The sequence below is a fragment of the Notolabrus celidotus genome, chromosome 9, assembly GCF_009762535.1.
Source record: "Notolabrus celidotus isolate fNotCel1 chromosome 9, fNotCel1.pri, whole genome shotgun sequence".
Lineage (NCBI taxonomy): Eukaryota > Metazoa > Chordata > Actinopteri > Labriformes > Labridae > Notolabrus > Notolabrus celidotus.
In genome coordinates, this window is record NC_048280.1 from 32,745,332 (window position 1) to 32,772,166 (window position 26,835).

The following is a 26,835-nucleotide window of genomic DNA, read 5'->3' on the forward strand; positions in this document are numbered from 1 at the left end:
CAGACAGAGGATCCATGTGCATCCACAAGCACTGGACCAACAGGTTTGTGATGTGGAAAAGAAACAAAAACATTTGCTTAAAGAGTGTGTGTGGTGTGTGTGTGTGTGTGTGTAAGAGTGAGAGAGAGAGAGAGAGAGAGAGAGAGAGAGAGAGAGAGAGAGAGAGAAAGCGAAAGACAGAGAGAGAGCAGTTTTAGGAAATGTGCAGTTGAATGAATGTACAGAACATTTGCACAATACAGAGGGGAAAGCCATTATATTGCTGTTTGGTTTAATGTAACAAGTTTATTTTTTCTTGCATGCACGTGTGTGTGTGTGTGTGTCTGTCTGTGTGTGTGTCTGTCTGTCTGTCTGCAATACAGAGAGCAGAGGAAAATTGTGAACGCGTGACCATGTAGAGACAGAAGTGACATCCCATGATGTAAATAAGATAAATGACATGAGGATATTTAGTCTGTTAAATACAAGAACAAGGTATAGACCTGATTTATGAGGGAGGGAACCTTAAATCACTTCTGCTTTGACTTCCAAGGGGGGGGGGGGGGGGGGGGGGGGGGACCCAGCGGGTGCGCCACCCATATATTGGCCGGGAAAACACATAGACTGTAAATAAAAATGGACAGTGTTGCTCCGCCTCTTTCTGTTGTACTGTTCTGAAGCCAAAAAATCCCGCTCCTGGGCGCAGTCATTGTGCAGCCAGAGCCTGGGAAGCCATTGTAATAAGCTCCGCCCTACAGCGTAATGTCACCAGACGCTGTGTGTCCTTTGAAGTTTCCCTGTACGGCGGCTGTGAATCAAAGGAAACCCGGAAGTAAAACCCCGTTTTTTAAACTCTAATAACTAACGAAAAATAAACTTTTCAGGAAAAAGAGGCCTTGAACACAAAACAGTGAAATACTAACGACATATCACCACAGCATACGGATGTGAGAAACATTCGTACAATGTGTATTTATTTTTTAAAGTTTGACTGACGGATTTTTTGACCTATACTGCAGCCAGCCACCAGGGGGCAGACGCTCTGCTGAAAGCTTCACCACCAGGGCCGTGTCCGGCATGCTTGGGAAAACACTGTCCGGTATCAGGCTGAAGTCTTATACAGCATGCAGTATAAGACCACAAGTAATGCATATACACACTTTAAAACCACATCACCCAGTCTAGCATCACTACAGGACCACAGAACAACTCTGCGAACAACTCCGAGGACACTAGTACTTCCCTCTCATGCGGGCGTGCTTACACACATACGTGAACATATGAACCCAGCAGACCGTCGTATGGTGAAATATAGATTTCCAGATGAAGCAAAGTTAAAACAAACATGACCAGCTTAGACTGAATGAATGTGGGAGGAGCGCGCAGTTCAGTGGACCTGCGCTCGACAATGCAGCCCAGAGGAGTCGAGCGCAGATCCACTGGACTTTCAGCACAGAGCGCCTCGTCAGAAGTTGATCAAATAAATATAAAATTGCGTATTGTTCAGTTCATAGGGTGTACCGAACCGTGACCACTGTATCCAACGGTTCAATACAGATATACGTATTGTTGCACCCACTAGCGGAACATATCATTGCCGGGCCGGGGGCGGGGCACATGACCGGGCCCTTAAAACCCTCATCATAACATGGCTTTACAACATACATGTCCGCAACAGCGGGGCTTACAAGCATTTCTACATTTTTTACACACAGTTATGTCATTTTTAAGTCAATCAAACGGACATGAAGTCCAACAAACCAAGAGAACAACAAAAACATTAGGCTACTTGGCCCCAAATAATGAAACAACACAAATTCAAAGCACTTCAGCACCACGGATAGCGACCGCATCATTCTGACACCCACTTTAACTCTTTCAGCTAATGAGGGCACAGTGGGTCTCTGTATCAACAGCTATACAGTTTAGTGAAATTGGCACAGCGGCCCGCATGTTCACTTACAAACACAAAATCAATATGTACTAGGCCTACTCACTACTATTTGAAGGGCATACGACGAGCCTTGCGCTCCGCGAACTCGTCTACGATGTGCTGTATGTCCATTTTCTTTGCTCTTTCATTCTCAATGGACAACATTGCAAGTCCGCTTAGTCTCTCCTGTCCCACCGTGCTCCTCAAGTGGTTTTTGATCAGTTTTAACTTAGACCCCTCGTATATATTTATATAGGATAGAGAGAGGATACTACCCCACCTTTCCTACAAGTTACTTAAGTTTTCATCATAAAATGGGAAAGTACTCTGATTAGATGTAATCTGAATGCTTTTGTTGGAGTACTCTGATAACAAGTAATCTGATGACTTTAGGAACAGTTACAGGATGGTAGTCTTTCTGATTAGTTTGGCGAAAGAACTCTGATCATTACAGGCATGTCAATTGTGTGGTGGTTAGCACTGACAATCTTCAACATGATAATTCTTGGTTCACATCCTGGACTGAGGCTTTCAATGTGAGAAACTTTTTTTTTCACACTGTCTAAAAAAAGTGCTTTTAAAAATGTTTAAATGAAAACACCTTAATCTCAGTTAGATATGCACTGCCAGGCAGGCCTGTGGTGAGGTAACAGGACCTGTGTGCTTTCGGTGATATAGTTTAGGGTTCAAATCCACAGAGACCTATTGTGTGGTATACAGGTAATGTTTTCATCACAAAGGAAGCTTTGATTTGGGAGTGCCATTAAGATATACATGAAAGACCTAAAGAGACAAACAGAGGCAAAGTGGACAGGGCTGCTGCCTGAATCCAATGCAAGGGTCCTGGGTTCAATTCCACCAGGGAAGACTGTGATATCATCACATTCCATAATAATGTAACTTTGTGATGTCACAGTCCAAACATTCTGTTTCAGGAGAAAATTTCAAATGTCTCATTTCACACAAACCCTCTCTACAAGCAAGTCACTGATCGTGTCTGCTCGTTGTTTTGCTATTGTGTTTTAACTTTTGCTTCTTGCAAACTTCCACTGGTATCCACTTTGTTGAGATGATGAACTCCAACATGCAGAGAGCTGAGCATCAAACCGGCGACAGCTTCAACGCTTCCCCTGTGGAAGATGTTTCCAGCCTTTCTGTCCCTGCTGTGGTCACTGTCAGCACTGACCTGGTTGAGGATCTGCTGGTCCAGCTGCTACTGAAGCTGCACCCTCTGGAAAGCTACACTAGCGCACATCTAGACCAACAACAACTGCTGACACTCTGTCTCCACTTGAGTGCAACTACTCTGGAGACCTTGAGGAAAGACCCTGGTGTTTCTGTGGACGAAGACCTCCCTCCTCCTTCCTGTGAGGTTTGGAGAGCTGTTGCGCTTCTCGTCTGCAGCCTCATGGAGAGGTTTGGGACAACGTACAGGATAAGGAAGCTAGTGTTGAACAAAGACCTGGCACTCCTGAGCTTCATCCCGGACCAAATCATTGAGTCTGTCCTTCAAATCTACAAGGACCAGTCTGAAGATGTGTGGATTCCCCCACAGATACCCTTTGATGAAGACGGCCTGCTGTTCTCCCAGTTTCTTCCTGAGAACATCAAGGAGGAAATGTTGGAGCAGTATGGACCCTGGATAAGACGCATGAAGATCTTCCAGAGTGCATTCCCAAAAACATCTGACGAGGAGATCCTGGAGAACCAGAAACCTCTTATTGAGCCTGTTCAGTCCATCCAGGACATTGAGTCTGGGGATGAAAAGGACTTTGTGGTTGATTCTGAAGAGGAGGAGAAAACTGCAGATAATACCTGCTGCCTGCAACAAGAACCTTGCAGTGAGGACCACAAACAAGTCTCTGACTCTGAACAACAACAATCTGATGATGGAGCCCAAAACCTACAACTACCTGAACTGTCTGTTGACCAGCTTCTGGCTGATGATGAGCAAACTGCAGAACAAAATCTGACTAACAGAGCTGTGGTGGAGCAATCCACTATCAAACAAGTCCTGTTGAAGCTCTTTAAACCCCCTAACTTCTGCACACCGAGGAGCCAGAGGAGCCTGGACTTTGATGATGAGATGGTGGAGCACATCCACATGTTGCTCCAAAAGGAGGCTAAGAAGTACGCGAAGAACCAAATCTTTCTTGAACACCTCAACCGCCTGAAAGACCCGAAAGAAGAGGTCAAAATTAGCCAGAAACTGCAACGGCCAATCAAAGCCAGACTGAGAGATGTTTTGCCGAACACCCGCCTGAAGAGAGATGACCTCATGGAGGACGCTCAGGCTGCTTTGTCAGCCTGCAGTCTCATATCTTCAGAGATCATGAACTATCTCAAGCCATCTGTGAGTTTTGCGTCTGACACAAAGCCAGGAGACGAGACCCCATACAGCCTCAACATCCCCATCAAGAGGGAAACGACAGAACCAGGCAGAGAGCTGACCCAGCTGGAGCTGCATGCGCAGGAGCAGCAGGCAGGAGCCAGAGAGAAGGTCAATACAGAGAAAACCAAGATGAACAGAATCATCTCTTGGTTCTGTAAACCTTTCAAGAAAAACAAATAGAACAAACAACAAAGACAATAAGCCCAAGCATCAACATCTGGGGCTCACTGCAAAATAAAATTTGGCTTTTGCCAGCATTAAGTTGTTGTAGTTGTTGTGAATGTGTTGCACTAAAATGTGTTTAAATGCATCATTGAAGTCAAGGATTTATGTTGTATGGCAGCTAAATGTCAAGGTCCAACTCACATCAGCTTATGGGTCTGTGTTCTTCTCAAAGGGCTAGTAACTCTTTACACCCAATACAAGTCAACTCTTTGTGTTTCAAAAAGAAAAGTAATTAGGCCTACATTTAAAACTCACTTACAGAGTGGTTCCTTGAAACCTGCAGCCCTGGTAATAAATAATAATCTGAAGTAATATTAATAGATAGAATCTTTAGTAACTGATTATCAACAAGTCTTTGCTGACTAAATGCAAAAATCAAATGGTCAAAAACTAAATCTGGTTCCAGAGGTCAAACAGCAGACAGCGTTGCTGCTTCTTCCTCAGGACACTAAACTGCTCATATTTGTGACAGTTAAAATATCAGGGTTTGAATTCAGGCCCTTGAACCTCGAACCTTCTTATATAATGTGTTGATGCGGGTGTTCCATTCATCTTGATATTTCACTGATACAGTAACACTCATTTACTTATTTTGATTTATCAGCCTTGTTGGTGTGCTATTGTGTTTGTAGACCACCCATCCATTATCTTGACCGTGTATCCCGTCTGGATCACGGGGGGCTGGAGCATATCCCAGCTGACTTTGGGCGCAAGGCAGGTTACACCCTGGACAGGTCGCCAACCAATCACAGGAAAAACATGGAAAGACAGACAACCATTCACACACACACTCACACCTAAGGGCAATTTAGTGTAATTTAGTCAGTCTCTTTTGTCAGGCCTCACCCCTGTATATCTGGTTTACTTTGATTGCCTGCCCTGTGTTTCCCTCCAGTTTGATTGCACCCTAATACGCTCCACCTGTGTCTCATTGTCTCACCTGTGTCTGATTGCCCTGTCACTATTCAGTCTCTGTGGCTGTTTTTGAAACCACCTGCTACATACTACCTATGAATGTATGTGTACAGTACGTAGAGCATACTACATACTGTGTTTGAATTTATTATTTAGTCTGACTGTTCTATTGGATCTATTCTGCAGGATGCTGGGTCAGGTGTCGCTGGATTTCTGGTTTCAGAAAGCAGAAGTAAACAACGGCCGAGCTGAGAGAGAAACTGCTTCTTTTGCATCACTTATGATTTAAAAAGTTAAGAAGTGGTTTATATGGAAGTTAATCATTTTTACAGCACCTAAAAAACTGAGTGCACCCGTCAAAAAAGAAGAAGCGTAACATTAGCGCTGTGCATTGTGGGAAACAGTATGTCAAGGAGACTGGTCCGATGCATACTGAGAAATGTTCCTCAATCAGTACGACATCAGGGTAGTTTTGGCAAACTGCAGATTTGCTCTTGTTCACATACTATGTATATATGGAATTTTGGCCAAATCAGTACATACTGCTAGTATTGTAGGCATTTTACAAACAGCCACAGCTTCCTCCCCTCTGTGTCAGTTCATTGTACATTTTGTCGCCTCCTGTGTTCTCCATTTGTTGCTTTGCCCCGGTGTTTCCTTGTGCTCCCCTTGTTTTAATTTGTACTTGTTGGATTTAGTTTCTTAATCATTCTAGTAAGTTTTGTTTGTACCTTTTGATCTTTTGTGATTAAATCTTTTTTTTTTTTACACATGGGTCCTCCTCTGTTTTTACCAATGTGACATCTGCATTCTTACAGGCCATGGAGCTCTATAGAGGTATCAATGTCCACCCCTTCCTGAAGCTAACAATGAAATTGTCCTATAGAGACAAAAATGCGTATGATCTCCCTGATGCATCACTAAGTTGGTGCAAGTGAAATAAATCCCTTAAAAGACAGGTGTTAGAGGGTCACAGGTGGATCCAGCAGTCTAATGTTCCTGGAGTGCTTTCATGCAGATGATTTTCTTTGGGCAGGCTCACAAATCTTCACATCTGAAGTCATTCCGCAGCTGAAGTCTACATTCCTTATTCGGCATGAGGAGCATGAAAACCTGTGCTGTGTGGGAGTTGACTTTATTACTACAGATGGTGTAGTACAGATACATCAGCACAGCTACAGTGAGAACAGACAACAGCTTCACATGCAAGAAGCTCGTGCCACAGAATGATGACCACCTCAGTGAACCAGAGGGCAGCTTAGATCAAGAATAGGGCCAATCCTGTGGGTTGTGGAATAGACCAAACCTGATGTTTTGTTTGAAGTATGTAGTTTAGCACATAACACCAAAAACACCAGCCCAATCTATTCATAAAGCAAAAAGTAGAACATAAACTCAAGTCTGAAAAGGTGACACTTAAGTTTCTGAATCTGGGGAACAATGATGAACTGAGTGACACTTTTCTGGGAAACCTCCCAGATGGTAGCACCCAAGGAGGAGCTCTTGTTGCTCAAGGTGCGTGCCTCCAAATCGTACAGAGTAAAGCAGAAAAAAGTAGCCGGCTGTAATTAAGAGAGAAGTGCCTGTTCAGATTGTGAGTCTCAGTTTGCCTGTTAACAGAAAGTTACACAGACGCCTCAAACTGGCTTACTTCAGCGGTATGAACCAGAAAAAGAAACGGATTTGTTTGTGACACACTTTCAATCAACACACAACGTCACCATGGCCCAGAAGATCACCGGCTGCTCCCTTCCTTCCATGGAGGAACTCTACAGCTCGCACTGCCTCAGGAAGGCAAAACACATCCTAAGGGATCCAACTCATCCTGGACATGCACTTTTTGAGCTGCTACCCTCTGGCATACGTTTTAGGACATTAAAAACAAGAACAAACAGACTAAAAAACAGTTTTTATTCAAGAGCCATTACCGCTCTCAACACTGCACCAGTATGGGCTTTTTGAATGGTGACTTTTGTTCAATAACACAAGTGCAATAATAAGTCTTCGTGATTTGATTTGTATGTTGTGTGTGTATGACAGTGTTTTTTTATTCCTGTATTTAGATGTACTTTTTATACCTTGATTGTTGTTGTTTTTGTCTCTTTTAAATGGCACCTAATGAGGACTTCACCTTTTCAATTTGGTTGTACTTATTGCAATGACAATAAAGGCATTCTATTCTATTCTATTCTATCATGATGTAGATTTGTTATATGCAGAAATGCAAGCTTGATCATTTCTGATGCATTCCAGGACGTCTGGAAATCGAATGTTTCTAATGTTTGATCTAGAGCAGATTGTTAGCTGGAGATATCTTACATCCTTTATATCGTTTGCATGCAGACATCAGACGACCTCTGGTGGGGGCCGGGATATCAGCAGAGTGGATTGTGTTCTGCCTGCTATTACTCTCCATACTGACTGTTTTCCTGCAGACACCAACTTTTGGACGATATTTAGGGCCTTATGAAATCTGTTTTATTATTTTCGAAATTCTGTTTTTCCATTTGAATTTTTTAGAATTCAGTTTTTTACCCTTTACACTTATTTTACCACCATATAGTGTGTGCAGGTTGGTCTGGCTAGCATTAGCAGCACAGTGCTTTTCTCAGTTTTTCACATGGCTTTTGGACGACAAGTGGTCATCACATGTATTTTTACATTTCCAGTCAACAGTATGTTGGCAGAATTTGCAAAAAGCATGTCATCGGACACAAAGAAGTCATTTGGGAACTGTTCAGCTCTGTATTTTGGAGTGAGAGATGAGTTTTGTATTTTTTTTTTTGCAGACTTAGCCGATGTTTCTGGTGGCCGCTTCGACATGTTGTTTATTTCGGAAGGGGGTGGGTGAGTGTTTGGCTGTTTCCGAAACCGCCTACTATACTAGCAGTACGTACTGATATGTCCAAAATTCAGTATGTAGTAAGTAGTATGTGAACAAGAGCAAAATCTGCAGTATGCCAAAACTCCCCGGATGTCTACTGATTCGGGAAAATATCTCAGTGTGCATCGGACCAGTCAGCCTCGCGTACTGTTTCCCACAATGCACAGCGCTCGTTCTGCTTTTTCTTTTTCCTCATTTTTTGACGGGAGGAAATCTGTTTTTGGGTGCTGTGAAAGTTATCAAATTACATATAAACCACTTCCTAACTTTTTAAATCATAAATGGATGCTAAATAAGCATTTTATTTATCGGCTTCGCCGTTGTTTACTTCCGCTTTCCGAAACCGGAAATCCAGCGAAGTCTGGCTCAGCATGCTGCATGACAGATCGGACAGAACAGTCATACTACATACTAAATTCAAATGCAGTATGTAGTAGGCTATACCTACTGCCTACTACATTAGTAAGTAGTATGTAGCAGGCCGTTTCGGAAACAGCCTATGTGAGGAGATGCAGGGGTGGTGCCATGAATGAGCAGTCCCCAGAAACATTGCCCCAGACAAACGTTCCTTCTCCTCATGATGACAGCATTCCAGTCACATTATGTCAATTTCCGCGTTTAACAGTAGATTCCGTTTTTATTGGCCAATTCTGCGATTCCGTGAATGCGGAAATCATAGGGCCCTTGATATTTGGACCACAAGTGGAAACCAACACACTTCTCAAACCAAATCCCGTCCCATCTTTGCAGGTTGTGCATAATTCAGACTCCAAAAACTGCATGTCTGTTAATAAAAGTTGTGCATGTCCAGACATAAAGTGTCCTTTCCTGTCTCTGTGCGTGGTGAAAGACTTGCTGTCTACCTTCAGCCACACTGAGCTCATCACTCAGTGCGTTTGTCCTTCTCATCCTTCCTGCATCGCCGCCGCTGCAGCTGCCACACATGACTGAGCGCTGATAATGCGATGAAAGGTCTGCCGTGAACCATGAGCTGCATTCCTGAGTCATAAAAGTATTTGAGAAGACCAATTACTGCTCACCGAGAGAGGAGGAGGCAGCAGGTCAGACGGAGAGGTGTTAGTTTTCAAAGCAGACACACTGGCTGGATGTGTGCAGGTGGAGGCAGAGGAGCTGGCATCTTGACTCCATGTGTAGAGAGAGGGCCAGAGGTAAGTCAGGAGTTAACTCTCTCCCAGGAGGGCAGACCATCACTGACAGCTTCATGGCTGCAGCGTGAAGTCTGGAGCTGCAGTTTGATTGAAGAGAAAGTCCCGAACACATGGAGGGCGTTTAACTCTGATGAATCTCAGGGCAGGTTGTTTAGGATTCCAGAAGAGACTCTGCTTTGTGTTTGTAGATGGGAGCTGCTCAGGCCAACATTAGAGCTGTGTATTTGATATGATGTATTCATTATTCACCCTGGGACAGAGTGGATACACAGTGAAAACATGGAGAGGAGAATAAACTCAGCTGTATTGCAGCCGTACTCCAAGGTACCTCTACCCTCTCTATATCACTGACTCATGGTTCTTCCACTGGAGGAGAACAACTGCTTTGAGGTGCATGCCTCCACCAACACTTCAAGTCGCAGTGTGAGACCATCAGTGTTTGCAGCTGAATGACAAGCTAACTGGGGCCAGGACGAGGGGGTTATTGGTCACTTTTCAACCCTTTGGTAACCCAAATCAACAAAAACTTTCTAGGATATTGATATTCATATGTTCATACTTTTAAATATATGAAAATATTAGAGCTGAACTTTATTTCATTTAAATGTTAAGTTATCGATCACGTTCTAACTGCAGGTTAAAGTGGACCGGGTTTACTTGGAGATCTATTACGACATAAATATCTAACTAATCATCCTCCATTAGCTGTTAGCTTGTTTGCTAATCCCGTACTGTAATCTGTCTGTATATCCACTGGCGAAGATGACAGCTTGTCTGTCTTCTATTTACCAGCTGTGGCCGATTTGGGGAAACTTTGGGAAGTGGTTGAGTTGAGCCGTTGCAGAGTGGCTAAAGCAGTCCCAGGACCAGTTCACTAACCATCCCCAGACAGCTCAGAGTGTAGCCCGAACGGCTTTTGAACCAAGTTTTTTTTTTTCATTGTAATGGATGGTTTGTTTTCACTCAGATTTTAGATAGACTTTATTTGTTTTTCTCACATTCTTATTCACATATTATACTCAATTGAGTGATCATGGAATAATTGGACCCCCCCCCCATCAGGATGTAAAGTCAGGGTTCACAATATATCACTGAAATCAAAAACAACAGTACCAACCTATCACAACCATTGAAAAGAAAAAAGAAAAGAATGCCTAGCTGACCAAAACCTCATCTAGAGGCAGGTACCCCCTTATCCATATCACCATATATCTGCCTGCACAGACATGCACAAGCACAGGCACGTCCACACAAGTGCACACATATACATGCCCACAGAAATACACAAGCATACATACATATACATCTACACGGGCGCACACATTGACCCACATGTCAAAATACACACCAATACAAAATTGACCAAACAAAATTGGAGAGGAGGCCGCTATACACAAACTTCTGCCGAGTCAACACAACGTCATGAGAAGGTGCGCAAAATGTTACAGCACGCAATCTCTCTTACTGTTAATGATGCAATACACAGCTACATAAGTACAAAAATAGCCACACCCCTTATGGTAGCACTAAGCTTTGGACATGTGAAAGAAATAGTGACCAAGTTTTGTTGTATTTCTCAACTGACCCTCGTAGGGAGTGCCTCATTTTTTCGAACTTTAGGAACATAATCAGGTCATGAATCCACCGAGATAAGGCCGCGGGGGGTCTTACTCTTCCAATTGAGTAGAATGAGACGGCGGGCTATCAGAGATGCAAAAGCAATTGCATCTCTGTAAGGCTGAAAGCCTCACTCAGATTTTAAAAGATGCTTAATTACCAAGCAGCAACTTCTGGTCTCAAAATATGAAGCCCATGCAGAAGTGTTATAAACTGCAATTCATTGGAGAATCCTCTTGAGGCTGGCTGAAGAAACACCGGAAACCACATAGACATGAATGGGAAAAAGGCGATCTTTGCAGCATTAATAAACATGTTTACAGCCTGGTTCAAAAAATGGCTTAGGTCTACGTTGCAATTTCAGAATTTTTTTTCTGACATGACGGTTCAGAAGATATTAAGATGACGAGTTTTTGCCCAAATAAGGACATGACTGACTTGACTCCCAGACGGGAAACAGTGTTGCCAACTCCTCAGTGAGGAAAGCAGCTATTGGCTGTCCTAAAAGTTGCTCAGTGACGTCATCAGCTAATTTGCATAATCTGAATTGTAATAAACGCTGTCAGAGAGACGTGTAACGTCGAGGGAGACACAAAAAGATGTTAAAAAACACCCTAAATATGTTTATAAATACACTTAGGAGCATAAAAAAGTCAACGTAAAACATTACATTTTTCAATAATATAATGTTCAAAATATTTATTGTATACAATCTACATTAACTATCTAAATGGATCAGCCAGCGGTGTCTTTGTACATCCGCGATTCCTTTGCAGTCTGGACGCAGGGGGTTTAACACCTCTGCTCTGACTGCAGGTACGAGGGACTGCTGCGCGACAAGGACTGAGCCGTCTGTGAATGCTTTGGGACGGGGAGGGGGCCACTGCAACACCCGCTGCTCCTTTAGAATGATACATGCTTTCATTTCAGAGTCTTCAAAAGTCTCCAATAACACCAGAGAAAGTCGCTAGATTTGTCGCTAGTTGGCTTTTTTGAAAAAGAGTCACCAGAGGGGTCTGAAAACTCGCTAAAAATAAATTGGCAACACTGACGGGAACACATAGCTTTTGGCTAGGAGGCTCAAACCCCGCCTCTTTATATGAGCGACTGTTGCAGACAGAGACAGAGGTGTCGTCTGATTGCGTTACACACCTCTGTGCAATGAATGTTCCAAAGTCAGCAACACAAGGAGAACTTCTCATTATTAACTGTACGTTTGGTGCAGGTTTTTTGAGTTACGGCCCCGTCTTCTCATCATAAGTTAAAATCAAGAAAACAACCCAACTGTTGATACAAAGTAGATCATTTTTCCAGATGCTGTATTTCCAGGGGTGCTGTGAAAGATTTAGGCCCCTGTGACAAACATTACAATGTTTGCCTGCTGTAAATAAAATGGACAGATGTAACGGTTCCTTCTAAAGTTTCACTCACATGTAATGTTGAATCTGTTTTACTTTTGGTCTGTTAAACTGAGCTGCAGCTTCAGGGATGTTTACGTCGTTTTCATCTTAACACCGACGTTTCCACTTCAGCCAACTGTGAAGATATGTACGTGATGATTTTGCTCTTTTCTGCTTTACATATAGAAATGCAAATAAAACATGTGAATGAAAACGTTCATAATATTCACAAAATACAACATGAACTCACATAATAAAGATAAAGTGAGTGCACCCGTGTCTCATCCACTGTTTGTTGGGATCATCAGCTCTGTATTCACCCGCAGTAATGACCTTCACTCTAACAGCACACATACAGACACACGTCTAGATTCTCCACATTCTCCACATTCACAGATTGACCCTGGCTCGTACCCCCTCCCAGAAAGATAATATTGAGACATGAGTGGGTGACCCAGTGCCATCCAAAACTATCACCGTCTAAACCACAGAGAAAGTGGATCCAAGTGGACTGAAGCAGACCAGGTCATAGTTTTGGAGAAGGTTAAAAAACACACAAGTTTTGTTGTTTGTTTGTTTTAAACACAGTTGTGTGAAGCATAAGTAGTGATGTATTCTGTACAGGCTTTGTGTGATTAATATCTTTAATGTGATTATGGTGGTTATGTTTAGAAATAAACAGCTCCACATAATCATCCCTGAGTAGTTACATTTGCTAATCCGTCTTCATAAAAGTTCACTAGTCTCATGTTTTTTTTCCCAGCCTATAGGGAAGACATGCAGCACTTCTTTGATTAGCTCACGGCCAAATTCCACCAGATCCATGTCTCTGATCCGTCTCCGACCCGTCTCTGCATCAGATCTGATAGGTTTCTACTCTAGTCAATGTGTTAACTTCCACTGGATCAGCTCTGTTGCGTTCCAGCTGCGTCTTTGATCCGGCAGGTCGGAGCCCTCCGGATCAGATACACAAGACTTCTATTGTTCCCGGATGCCGGAACACGACACATCCATCTCAACAGAGCAGACGGAGCGGGACAGGAAGTCAGGTTTCACCAAAACAAAATGAAAACATCCGGTTCATTTTCAGAATAAAACACTCTGTGTTATCACCAGATCGTATTTCACTTAAAGGTGACATATCATGCAAAATCGACTTTTTAATGGTTCTCTACCTGAAATATGTGTCCCTGGCATGTCTACGAACCCCCTGATAATGAAAAGAATCCATCCTGCCCCTGTTCTGATTTCTCCACCTTTCTGTAAATGTGTGTGAAACGAGCCGTTTCAGACTTCCTTGTTTTTGTTACGTAACAACAATATCCGGTCTGTCACGGAGTCAGAGCTTGGAGCTTGTTCAGCCCATAGACTGTATAAAATACAACTCAACCCCTCCTCCGTTTTTCATTCCCTGCACACATGTGTGCTAACACATACTTAGGAGCTTAGGAGGGAGGCATGCTAGTTGTAGGCTGTCTTAATAAACACAAAGGTCGGTTTTACTCCCCAGGCCTGCAGATTTGAAGATCTAGTGGATGATTTTTATATATCATGGATAAGTGCTAGCGCTAGTTAGCATAGCCACATAACTACATGTTCGTAGCTGTGTACCAAGACACACGTCGACATACTGATAAATAAAACAACAAGAAACACTAAATCTGTGACCAATGGTTCAGAAAGGTCGTTACAGGCACCTCTCCGTCAGGATCAGATTCTGGATCAGATTCAGAGGGTTGAAGTAACGCGATCTGTGAGCAGCCGTGTATATTCAGCCAACATGTAAACATTAGATCAACGTGCTGGAGAGCCGAGGCCACATCCACTTCCTGAGGGGGCGTGGTCAGAGAGAAAACAGACTGTTCTGAGGAGGGCTGAAGAAGAGGGCTTTTCAGGCATGCCAAAATCTGATTTCAAAGTGTTTTTTTGAGCATAAACTTTAAAGACATGTTTTGGGGACCTCTTAGACCAATATATATTGATGAAAAAAGCGTGATATGTCACCTTTAACTACAACAACAAACCGTCATGATGAGCGGAGCCAGGCCTGGAGTCAACAGGTCAGAGGTTTTCAGAGGACCAGAAAGACAACATGGATGATGAGAGGAGGAGGAGGAAAATCCTTGATTCAGTAATTACTGCTGGAAAACCTCTGTCACATGACTCCAGCTGTCCGGTGGTCCTGCTCCATGCTGCGCACTGAAAACACAACCGGTGGGTGTTGATGGATGAGAGAGCGCAGAGTTGGACCGGACACAGATCTGGTGGAAGTCCTGTGTCACTGCAGTCCATTTAGTAATCTAACTAATGGTAATAAATCTGATTTATAAAGTTTAGTCGTTGTTTTCATTACAGTTCATAATTTAACGTAGCCACAAATCATCACATGACCTCATCACTCTGCTTCATGATAAAGAGTCTGAACAAAGAAAAGTAGGATTCAAAAGAAGATCTGTATGAGGCACTTCTTTACCACTGAGGGTGACGGTGCTCATGGGAAATGTAGTCTTTATCCCAGATAAACACTACAGATTTAATCCTACATCAAAACTCCTCACAGTGCCTTTAATAAATATAAATTAAGTCTTTTCATACACTGCACTACTTTATCAGAAGGATGATTTATAGTCATTTAAAGAGAAGTACTGACATAAAAAAGCTTTTCTTTCTCCTTTGTCATAGTCTTCATTCAGACATCGCTCTTCCCTAAATGTAGCCATTAGTTTTCGAATGGAAGTGTCACAGTGTTTTTTGTCAGTTCTTGTGATTCATAAAACTTAGTATGTATTCACTCAGCCTCTTCGTTCTTTTGAAGAAAGCATACTTAGCTCCATATTTTGGAGTTTGAGTCTTTTAGTAGACACAGATCTGCTCTGAGTTTTGAACATCTGCTCTCTGGTGTCTGTAAAACGCTTTATGCTTTATGATGCTCTGAACTGTTTCATGTTATGACTACATATTTGCAGTTGGCACAAAGAGATTCTCCAGCTCAGACAATGCAGTGATCGGTTCTTCAGAAGTTATTTTTAGACTGCTTATGCACGAACAGTGGATGCACATTTGAATGCAGAGTTAGAGAAGGGACAGTGTGTCAGATCCCTCCTCTCTCGCTGTAGTATGTGAACAGCAGTGATTCCTCGGGGTTGTTCAGTGTAGTGCACGGCGTCAGTGCGAGTGCAGGGTCAGTCTGGTCAGCCTGTGTGCTGACTGATGGGATCACAAGTAGCCTACTGTAGGAAGAAGCACATTCCTGTCTGCAGGGAACACGAGGAGCTCTGAACTCTGGTGGCTTTGGATGATACGAGTGTTAGCTAATACTGAAATCTGAACACAGTTACAGACCAAAAGACTCCTTTGTTTGTGACTTCTGAGAGCAAACACTTCTACAGCTTGATGTGAAAGGAAGGGGGATGTTATCTGCTATTTTCTAATGAAGTCACTTTCACAAAACCTCATGACAGGAAACTCTAGAGGTGCTCTTTGACCGCAGGAACTTTACCCCAGAACTAGGGACCTTTTGAGGAACCATGTGCTTTTCGACCACAGGAACCAGGGTCTATATATAGTTCCTGGGTAGTTAATCTCCCTCCTGAAAAGCCCCCTGCTTTGGGGGGTAGAACTTTTCAAACGTCCAGGAAATTTGGGGGCGGGGCCTGTAATGCTTAAACGTTTCTGATTGGTAGATTACCCAAAGTGTTTTTATTTCACCCCCCCGTCCATAATAACATCACACGTGTGATTCACTTGATTTCTCTTTCTTTAATCTGTTTTTATTTGTTCTATCTTTATCAGCATGAAATAAAGCAGTAATGTTCACATGTCACTAGATGTCAGAGCAGGATGAGGTTGATAAAGTCAAACTCTAGAACAAATTTACTTGCACACTTGATGATGCATTGTTGTTAAACTTTAGTGAATGTGCATTTTTTTTTACATCTTTCAGTCCCTCCAGGATGTCGTGTTTTTTTTTTTGTAATTGTTGCAGCCGCAAAAAGGTTGATTTTGTGACAGCTTTTTGAAAAAAATTGCAGTGAAAGTTGCAATTTGATTTTTTGCTTTTTTCCCACAATAACATCACAGGGGCAAGTAAATACGCTAAATTACAATTGTTTTTAGAAAAAATTCTTGATGTGTCCGCTGTGACTGTATTTTGATTCTCTTGATTCACAGAAAAATGCCATGAAAGGACTGTATTGCACATTTACGACGGTCTTTGAATGCACCTGCACACCACCTGCAGTGACAGGCGCACTGGGCAGACAGTCAGTTCACGGCACTCTGAAATGCATCTGCATCTTTCAACAAGGAGTTGATCCAAACTTACTAAATGTTTCTGATGTTTCACCAAATTGGATTAAATCAAGTTGTAGACGCAGAGCTTTTTACGGTAATGGCGGCAACAACATCAAACCTCAAATATTAAACAGACGTCCCCCGGTTGTGTCTTTGTCACTAACGCACACCTGGGGGTAAAAATCCTCAATGAAGATGAGACAGATGCATGGAGGTGGGAAGAGCTAGTTCATAAAGCACACCTGCTGCAGATAGGTGACCAAGCTAACACTGTGCCCCTCAATCTACAAATAACAACGTTGTCATTGTCACTTGTCCTGCCTGCTGTCCTCGCTCTTCACCCGTTCTCAGTGCGTCCGTTTGCTGTTGAAAAGTGCCGATCAAGTGAAGACTTACGTTTATGTTCGAAGGGAGTGAAATTGATGATGAAACCAATGCAATCAATCAATCAATCAATCAATCAATCAATCAATCAATCAATCAATCAATCAATCAATCAATCAATCGACCTTTATTTATATAGCACCTTTCATACCAATCAAATGCAACCCAAAGTGCTTTACAGTGATTGAAAAACGAGAAAGAAGCAGAAATGAAACAATGGCAAGACATATTTGGGTACAATAATAATAATAAGCAAAATAGTAATAATACAAATTAAAAATAAGAACAACATAAAATAAAATAGAGACCAATGCAAGCCAAAAATAAAATATATGTAATTAAAATAAGTTAAAGCATCAAAATTAAGAATAAAAATGCAGGGGCTGATAGGTCAAATTTGCAGGAAAGTTGCAGTGATTGTATAAAATTGCAAGGCCGTGCAAAAATCGTGCTGATTGGTTGAAGTTGCGTTGATAGTTGCGATCGCGAAATGGCAACTTCCTAGAGGGACTGATCTTTTAGCCTCTTTTCACTCTTTGCAGTAAAGTGTTATTCCTTAAAAAATCAACCAAAGCCAACATGTTTAACCTCTCTTAATACTCAGTTTACCTGAAAAGAAAAGATCTGATTCAAACATTATTCAGCTAATCTGACATGCAGCCTCATCCCCACAGAGCTGACACTTATAGGTTTTTTTTTTCCAGGTTCTGGCTGCCAGCAGGGCTTTATGTTGCCAACTAGTTAGCTGAGGTGCCAGGACCCCTGCTGGTGCCAGCTGCTCAGAGCCAAACATTCAGAGCAACCGACGGCTCCGAGCATCAGCAGAGACAGCAGTCTCAGAGATCAGGATCACGGTGAAACAAGAGCCGGCAGGCAGCAAGACCCCTCCTGCTGCCATCAGCTCAGGTTTCACACACTTCAAGTCAACACGGCACTTTGTAGAGATCGTTCATGTCAAACACAAGAACAGGGCACAGTAACAGCTGATGTTCAGAACTGCTGAGCCACATCACACACTGAAGTGTTGCTCCACTGTTAGGAACAGTGTCGATCATCTTGTTGTTTATTCGTCACTCAAAACTCAGATTTCGCAAGCTACTGCATTTTGACTTGAATTATGACTCAGAGCTGTAGCATGTGTTGTAGTACTTGAGGCCAGGATTCAGACTTGAGGAATGAGTTTTAGGGATCAAGACAACAAGTGACCAGTGGAGGTGAGCAGTGTGTCTCTGGATGAATTCACAGCTTGAAAATGAAGCAGTTCTGCAGCAGTCATCTGCGTCCTGCATCGAGTGACATTTGTGTCCTACACTAAGCAGAAAGTTTGCACTCGGTCCAGCTCAGCTGCTCAGACGGCTCATTATGAAGACACCTGATAAGGATGTGAGTGTTTCCTTAGGAGCAGAAGGTGCCAAGGTCATGGACTGAGAAGAAAAGAAGACTTCTGTTCACTTAAAGCTCCTTTCAGCACCTCGTTTCAGCCTGCTGTTGTTCTTGGATGTCACCAAACCTCAAACTGTGGGCCTTCACCGAAAAGAAACAACAGCTTTTAAGTCAAACCTTCCCCGCCCTGTGTTTAGGAAGCCGATTCAGTGATGGCAGGAGGGAGACAAAAACACAGAGTGACAGCGACAGAGTTCAAGTCAGGAGGGTTTACACCAAACAATGAACGCCTCACATTGGACAACCTTCAGGATCATTCTCGAGCCAAGCTGAGAGTCAGTAGAGTCAACACGTGTTGAACGCCTCTTCCAATGCATAGTTTGTGATTGATAAATACAAGCATGGCTGGTGTGCATTGATAAGCAAACTCTGACCCTCAGGTACACACATTATGAAGGCGGGTCTCTTTATAGATGATGCAGATCATCATCTGAAAGCTTGTGTGCAGGCGTGCATGTGCATGGTTTTATTAATCTGAATTATTTTTGATGCATGTAAATGTTGGGTTTCCTGCGTAGGAACACATTCAGAGAGGAGAACACTGATCTGTTTGTTTTTGTAAAAGACGTATAAACAGTGAACAGTCGTTTTCAGACTTGATGCAGCTGAACAAGTTGTTATTTGATGTATTTATCTTTCCCTGGCATGTATGTGATGTAACTGGTTGCAAATAGGGATACACTGATCGATCCTGATATCAACATGAACTACCTCACATATCATCAGCATGCAGTAAGCGGAGCCAACATGGTATGGAGGGAGGTAACAGGGAGGGGTTAGCAATTTCACTCTACAGCTTCTAGCAGAATCTCACGGTTGATGTTTTGAGGGGCGTCGTGGCAAAGAAAACAACAGATTCAACCAAACTAATAGGCAGACAACACAAAGCAGTTAACTTTGGCAGCTGCAGAAACAAAAGGAAAACATCCAATGATTTGAAAGCATCAGAAGGTTCTCAGATGCATTCAGATCTGAACCAGCAACCTCTGCAACTCTTTAAAAACGAGGGATGCTGCTTCCAGTGATCATGTCTGAACACTTGGGCAGAGTTAAAGATGTAACAGGGATGAGCTTCACTGCAGATATCTGGAGTCTGACATTTGCCTGTTGTCATATTTAACAGTACACCTGTTGGACACACGTAAAACATAGTGCAGTCTAGTGCAATGCTTTGAGTTACACAATTCAACATATCACCAGTGACTTGATTTCATCTGCCATCAAGGAAAAACTTGCTCAGTGGTTGGAGAGCTGATTAAGTCAATGCTCGTTTTCAGGCTCCTGCTAACATTGAATGGCTCAACCTAGCGGCAACCTCCGGCCACGAGAATTGAAGCCAATGGGTAAGTGGATGCACTGGTAGGTACTGAGACAGAGTGTGGAAGTAAGCTGTGCTGGTTTGCAGGTAGAGGCTGCTGTAATGAAGAGGAGCTCAATTAAATACATCAAGCTTTGAAAGCTCTTGGAGAGTCGTCAAGTTTTACCGTTTTTGCTCAAGTAACATTGCGTGAAATCCAGGGTGTCACGTTTCCAAGCTTTACAAGTTAGAAAAGCCTGATGCTGATATATAGATCGATGATTTCCAGTGTAATCCTCACAAAGAGAAAGAAACACTGATCCCAGATCTGTGAGACTTAAAACCCAGGTAAAGATATCAGAGTGGGATCAGGGCCGTAACCAGGATTTGACAAATACCGAGGTCAAAATTTGGTACAGATGGCACACAATTTTGCATAGAGATGGCACAGTATGCACTATCTTCTGACACTGAATACCTCAACCATGGATATTTATCCTCCCATTTATCGCTGTATCATTACAGCCTCTGACCAAACTTCCTTTGGGGGTAACTGTGGCTTTGATTAACCCACTTGTTGTTCAGAAGGCTGCACTTCTCCTCATTTAGCTTTTCATTTTTTGTACCTGGCAGGATCCAATTCATGTAGACAGACTCTCCCCTCTTCTGTCATCTCTCTTCCATCTTTGTCTCCCTCAGTGCTGCTCTCCCTCTCTTGTCCCCGTGAGTCTGCTTCACTCTTTCCCTCAGCCTCCTTTTCTGTGTCTCTTCTTTTCGCTCTGCTGCCTCCACGCTGTCCTCTTTCCTGTCCGTCCTCACTTGTCTCTCCTGCTAAATTATAAGGAGGATCATAAAGTAACATAAAATACACCTCCTTCATATCAACATTGAGACACATTTAAATCATTCAAATACTAAATAGTGACAACACAAGTAAAAGTAAAATGTAGGTTATACAATGATCCCATTACTCTTACAGTTGGTATGTTGTTCAATTTAGGCTATAGCCTATAAGTTCCATTATGTTTCCACAGAAAACCTCTATGGTCATTACATTGTTTGAACTGGATGAGGACAGTTTTGCTTGTTTAACATCAGTGTGTGTGTACAGTGTATGGTACAAGGATAATCCTGTCCTGGGTGGGGGAACTGTTGGCAGCACTTGACTTCTCACTCACCACTTTTCTTATGTTTTATCCCCCTATCATCCTCTTCCTGTCCCGTTGGGAATAACGTTAAATGTAATCAGGAACTTTTATTGCGCTACCTTGGCTGTTGTCGCGGTCTGTACATCAGAAATCAGTACAAATCTAGCAGATTTTTGAGGCAGTCCACCCACAAACCACTGCGATGACCAAAGATCATAGAGCTACGACAGGATGATCTACTGCACGGTGATCAAGGGTGCAAATGATGTCCTTCACAAAGTGTATTTGCAGTCAGTTATATCACCTTCTTTTTGTCACTTGAAAAAAATACAGAGGACATGACCTCTGTGTCTTAAATGGTAGTTACGGTCCTGAGTGGGATCGATCTGCTAATTGACGGCTCCTTGCTGTTCGTTGTGAATCCTCACGCTGAATATTCATCCGCAGTAATCTGAAGATGCATTCTGTTTCATCCAGGATAAAAGCAGAGCGGTCTAAACTCCAGGTCCCCTCACCTTTTAGCACCTCGACTCGTTGATTATGATTTGATGAAACACGCTGCGTGTCAGCTGGCAGGCGTACAAAGCATCTCAGTCTGCTGATGGCTCAGCTCTGAAAGGTGACTGACATTAATTACCGACCGTCTGTTCTTCAACACTCAGAGCAGACTTGGGCCGCTGCCCGGCCGGCTGTCGGGGAGCTCCACAGCGGCCACTTTGATGTGAGATGAGAGATCAGCTCTCTCCCGGTGTGCTGCTCAAACATTACACCAGATCCAACAGAGCTGATAACACTCGCTGTCTGCACGCCGCACACCCAAAGAACAAGGAAATCCCTCAGGAGAAATACCTCTGTGCATTTTTTATGTGCACATCAGAGAGCTACTGTAGCACATCCACCTGAATACTGTGAGCCACAGTGACAACACCAAGCTCAGACTGTACTGACCAAACAGAGCAGAAATGTGTGGCAGAGTTAACAACATGCTGACATCAAATCCTCTCTGAAATACAGGATGCATTTTCACGTTTTCACTACAAATGAATGATGTGTTACCAAAGACAGACTCAAGCAGGTTTGTTATCACTGACATTAAAGGAGCATTCTCAAATCTTTACATCAGGGACTTTTCTCCACATACTTTAGAGACTAAATGAAGAAGTACTCAGAGATTTTGAATGGCTGTGGTAGTTTTCTTCATCCATCAGCTGCAAGAGCCAGAAGAAATATAGAAAAGATCTCTCTGAAACAAACTTATTTTGGAAGCAAGAAAAAAAAGAAGACACAGCAGTCACATGATCTGTCCAGAGCTGATACGATCAGCTTGGATTAGGGAAACCAGAGGTGGTCTATCTTCAGCTGCTGGTATGTCTGTCGGTGCTACTGTGCGACTTCAGTGTTTGAAGTGATCAGTTCAGATCTGACTCAGTATTTGTGAAAAAGAAAGTTGGTTGGGGGTAATTAAATGTGGTTTTGCCCACTGGGAGCTGACCACACATGCAGTGATGATGCAATGCTAATGACATAACCGACAAAAGTCAACTCTGTGCATGTACATGTGTTGCATGGTTTGAAGGTTCTGTGAGGAGTTTTCTTGTGTTGATTCTGGCGCCCCCTTTGGCAGTGTTTGAAATAAAGACTTTCCCATGAACCATCTGTGAGGTTTCCAGTCTCATTTTTTTCCTCTATTTCCCTTTTCCCTTTGTGTTTGGCCCAATCTCAATGTCCTCCCTAAACCCTGAGCCCTGAGCCCCTGCGTTTGTGACTTCTCCTCCTGATCCCAAAAGCAGTGTTATGTCCTCAAACAAGTAAAATGTATGTGTGCTGCCTGAGAAAGCATTACTTCTTTACATCAATATCTTGTTCAAATCAGACTTCCGCTATGTGCTTCTTCTGAAAGCTCATATTGATAATGATGTCACTGCGGTTTAATGTGCAGCTCCCGTTCATACCTTAAGTGAAGCTTCTTTCCAGCAGCATGCAAATACTACTACCATTTTTTTTTTAGAATGCTGGTTTAACCCTCCTGTTACTCTCAAACTTAGTAACATTTTTTATCACTGGGGTCAATTTGACCCCATCAATTTAAACACCCATAAACTGATTGTTACCCAGGTTTATGTGTCAGGTAGGGGAGAACGGGGTTGGTTGTCACACTCTTTACTGTTTTGATGATTGCTCATCATCAAAACATCTTTCAATAGTCATTCCTACATTAAACTGAAGCTTAAGGTGTTGGCTCGAAATATGTATCCCTCTCATTTTCCAACTCATTGTAACAAAGAGGCAATTAACTATCAAAGACACTCTGACACATTGTGACAACCAACCCCATCACAGGGATGGTTGTCACACACTATGGGGATGGTTGTCACACACTATGGGGTTGGTTGTCACACACTATGGGGTTGGTTGTCACACACTATGGGGTTGGTTGTCACACACTATGGGGTTGGTTGTCACACACTATGGGGTTGGTTGTCACACACTATGGGGATGGTTATCACACACTATGGGGTTGGTTGTCACACTATGGGGTTGGTTGTCACACTATGGGGATGGTTGTCACACACTATGGGGATGGTTGTCACACACTATGGGGATGATTGTCACACACTATGGGGTTGGTTGTCACACACTATGGGGATGGTTGTCACACACTATGGGGATGGTTGTCACACACTATGGGGATGGTTGTCACACACTATGGGGATGGTTGTCACACACTATGGGGATGGTTGTCACACACTATGGGGGCTGGTTGTCACACACTATGGGGTTGGTTGTCACACACTATGGGTTTGGTTGTCACACACTATGGGGGCTGGTTGTCACACACTATGGGGTTGGTTGTCACAAACTATGGGGTTGGTTGTCACACACTATGGGGTTGGTTGTCACAATGGTATTTTAATGGGAAAAATCTTTTAAGAAAGGCAAGAAGGCAGAACTAAATTTGAAAGTTGAATTGCACTGACAATGATAGGCCTACATAACTTAATGCATTTCAACATAAAATGTGCAAGGACCATGAACAGGAAACACATCTTTAGGCCAGCCTATATAACAACATAAAGAACAAAACAAATAGGCCTAACAATAATGGCCGACTCAACTAGGCTACATGCAGTCACTTTCTGAGTTACAGTGATGCAAATGTAGGGTCTGCACACTCCAACTCATTTCACCATGCATGATTTTGCCAACATAGGGGTTGGTTGTTACATGTGACAACCAACCCCAAAGGGAATGTGGCGACCAACCTTGCTAGCATCAAGGCTAACAACCATCTAACAACTAGTTAGCTAGCTAATAAAAATCTCAACTATAGCTTTCCCCTCACACTTTGTAAGGGTAACACTTGTTTTGTTATAAACCCATTGTTTAAAAGCCTAGAAGAAAAATACTGAGGAGCTGAATATTTACAATTTGACATGAAAAACACAAAAAGTCCTCTCACCTCAAGTTCAGCTGTCTTACTCCAGAGAAGACTATGTAGGTGAGCTCTGATCCTACTTCTGGAAATGTCCATACCCCAATTTGAGAGACAGCGCCCTCTGGTGGCGAGATACAACGAGTGTGCCAACCAACCCGTGTGACAACCAACCCCGTTCTCCCATACTTTATGTTTCTTTGTTGACTACCTAAACAGCCCTTTAAATAAAATATATTTCAAGCAGAAACACAATTTAAAGAATTCAGAAGGACTTTATTTGTAAAACAGAAAATCAAACTGCTTCGAGTTTGTCATGCTCTCGTCTCCCCTGCCTTGTTTCTATGTTATCTAAACATACGACACGGGACACATCATTGAATGTCTTTAGAGACATGGTGGCTGAAAATATTATATCTCAATCAAAAGCTTGGCGGTTTGATCCCAGCTCTTGCAGTCACATGTGGAAGTGTCCTTGGTTATAGTGACCTCAATATCATCCAAAACAACCAAAACAAATGTGTGTACAATGTTGATATTTCTTATGTTATATACAGCTAAAACAGCCTGGGGTCAAATTGACCCCAAAGAACACCAATGTGTCATTTTTTTAACAGGAAACTGGAACATATCAACATTTTAGTTTTAAATTGTCCCAGTTGTCCCCATTAAATTAAGAAAAGTCATGAAATATGAAGCCAAAAAATGATGTTAGTCATAAATTTAAAGATGTTAAACATTGAATGGGGTCCAACTGACCCCAAGGATAATAGGAGGGTTAAACTATGTTCATATTGATTTACTGAAGGCTTTTAGGTTATGTATCTTTTTATTTGGGTCTATGTTTTAGCTTGTTATTTTTTTGGAACTCTTCTGGACCTGAGAAACTATTTTTGTTCCACCTGTTTTTAACATGATTGAATGAAAGTTAAAGTGAACCATGAACCTTTAACCTTACCTTAAAATTTATCAAACAACAAACACTCTCATTCTGTCCCTCGTTATATGGACATGTAAAATGTGTGCCCTGAGCTGCAGAGGACTTAATCTGGACCTGCTGTCCAAAAGAGAGAGTACAGCTCACACTCCATGCACAGCCTCCAAACTGTATCCCCTAAATATATTACCAACACTGAATCAAAGCCTCACAGAAAGCCACATCAGGAGCAGATGTTTGCATGCTGCAACAGCTGCCCTCGGTGGAAGGAGCTGGTACTGCAAGTCAGTAGAGGGCAACATCTGCAAACTCAGAACTTTTCATAAAGTGCCAGATTTGTGAGGATGAAGAACTGCACGAGCTTGAGACTTTATAAATATTAATAACAACACTTGTTTAATTTATTCTCAAAGAGGCCTGAGTGCTCACCTTGACAAATAAGACATTTACATTTACCTAAAATAAAATATTACAAAATAATTTAATTTATGTGAGGTATTAAAGTGTGTTAACATAACTTAGAGCAAAGATTAAATGAGCTCAACAAACTTCACATTCTCACCTTTTTTCTTCTACTGTCAAATAGATGCATTTTTAATCCTCTTCTGAAAATACTGTTTGGATGAAGGTGTGTCTTACCTGTCCTCTGAAAACTCCACGTGCTGCCTGAAGATATCCCGTCCACAGCATATCCAATAAGGCAGAAATAAAGCAATAAAAAATGTATTTTGCTTTCAGGAAACATGTCTCCTTTTTTTTTTTAAATGTCTGTCTCACAGAAACAAAGATGTGAAATCTGAAGAGTAGGAAAATCTGCAACGTTCAAATGTTTTATCCTATTTAAGTTCCTTTTTAGTCTCAATGAGGTCGCTGCTTCTTCTCCTTCTCCATCATGAAGACATGAACTGTCCTCTTCTCTTCTTTCTATCGAGCTGTAAGGAGCTGCAGGGTCACTTCCTGTCAAGATTTTCAAAACAAAACCTGTTCTTTGAATGAAATATCAAAACTGGCATGTTTTAGAAAAGCAACGACACCACATTATCTTACCAGTATATATATTAAATATATTAAACCAAACGTGTTCATATAAACATGAATGAATGAGTTGTGAGAATGAAGTGTGTGCTTTTATTTTACCTTCCGTCAGTTCAACCCTTTCTCATTTTTTGACACTTGACCACATTGTGAAGTGGATCCCACCTGGTGCTATCCTGTTCAAGTTCCGTCCAGACAGCAAAGATTCACTAGAAGAAGATGTTCTGGTTTTGGCTCGTCACAGTAATCTCAGACTGGTGTGGACCCTTTTACTGGTTTGTATTATTGGTTAACCCCTTCTGCTCTGCTGCTGCACTGTAAGATGTTTGCACCCAGTCAACTGGCGGCCCG

At 42.4% G+C, this 26,835-nt stretch overlaps 1 protein-coding gene across 1 annotated transcript in view; it reads right to left on the reverse strand.

The window, feature by feature from the left end:
* LOC117818630 (collagen alpha-1(XI) chain-like) overlaps positions 1-26,178 on the reverse strand; it is a 59,377-nt gene extending 33,199 nt beyond the window's left edge. Inside the window, exon 1 of the mRNA XM_034691582.1 lies at positions 26,089-26,178. The gene's annotated coding sequence lies outside the window, so the exon portion shown is untranslated. The remainder of the gene's footprint in view (positions 1-26,088) is intronic.
* Positions 26,179-26,835: the final 657 nt, after the last annotated feature.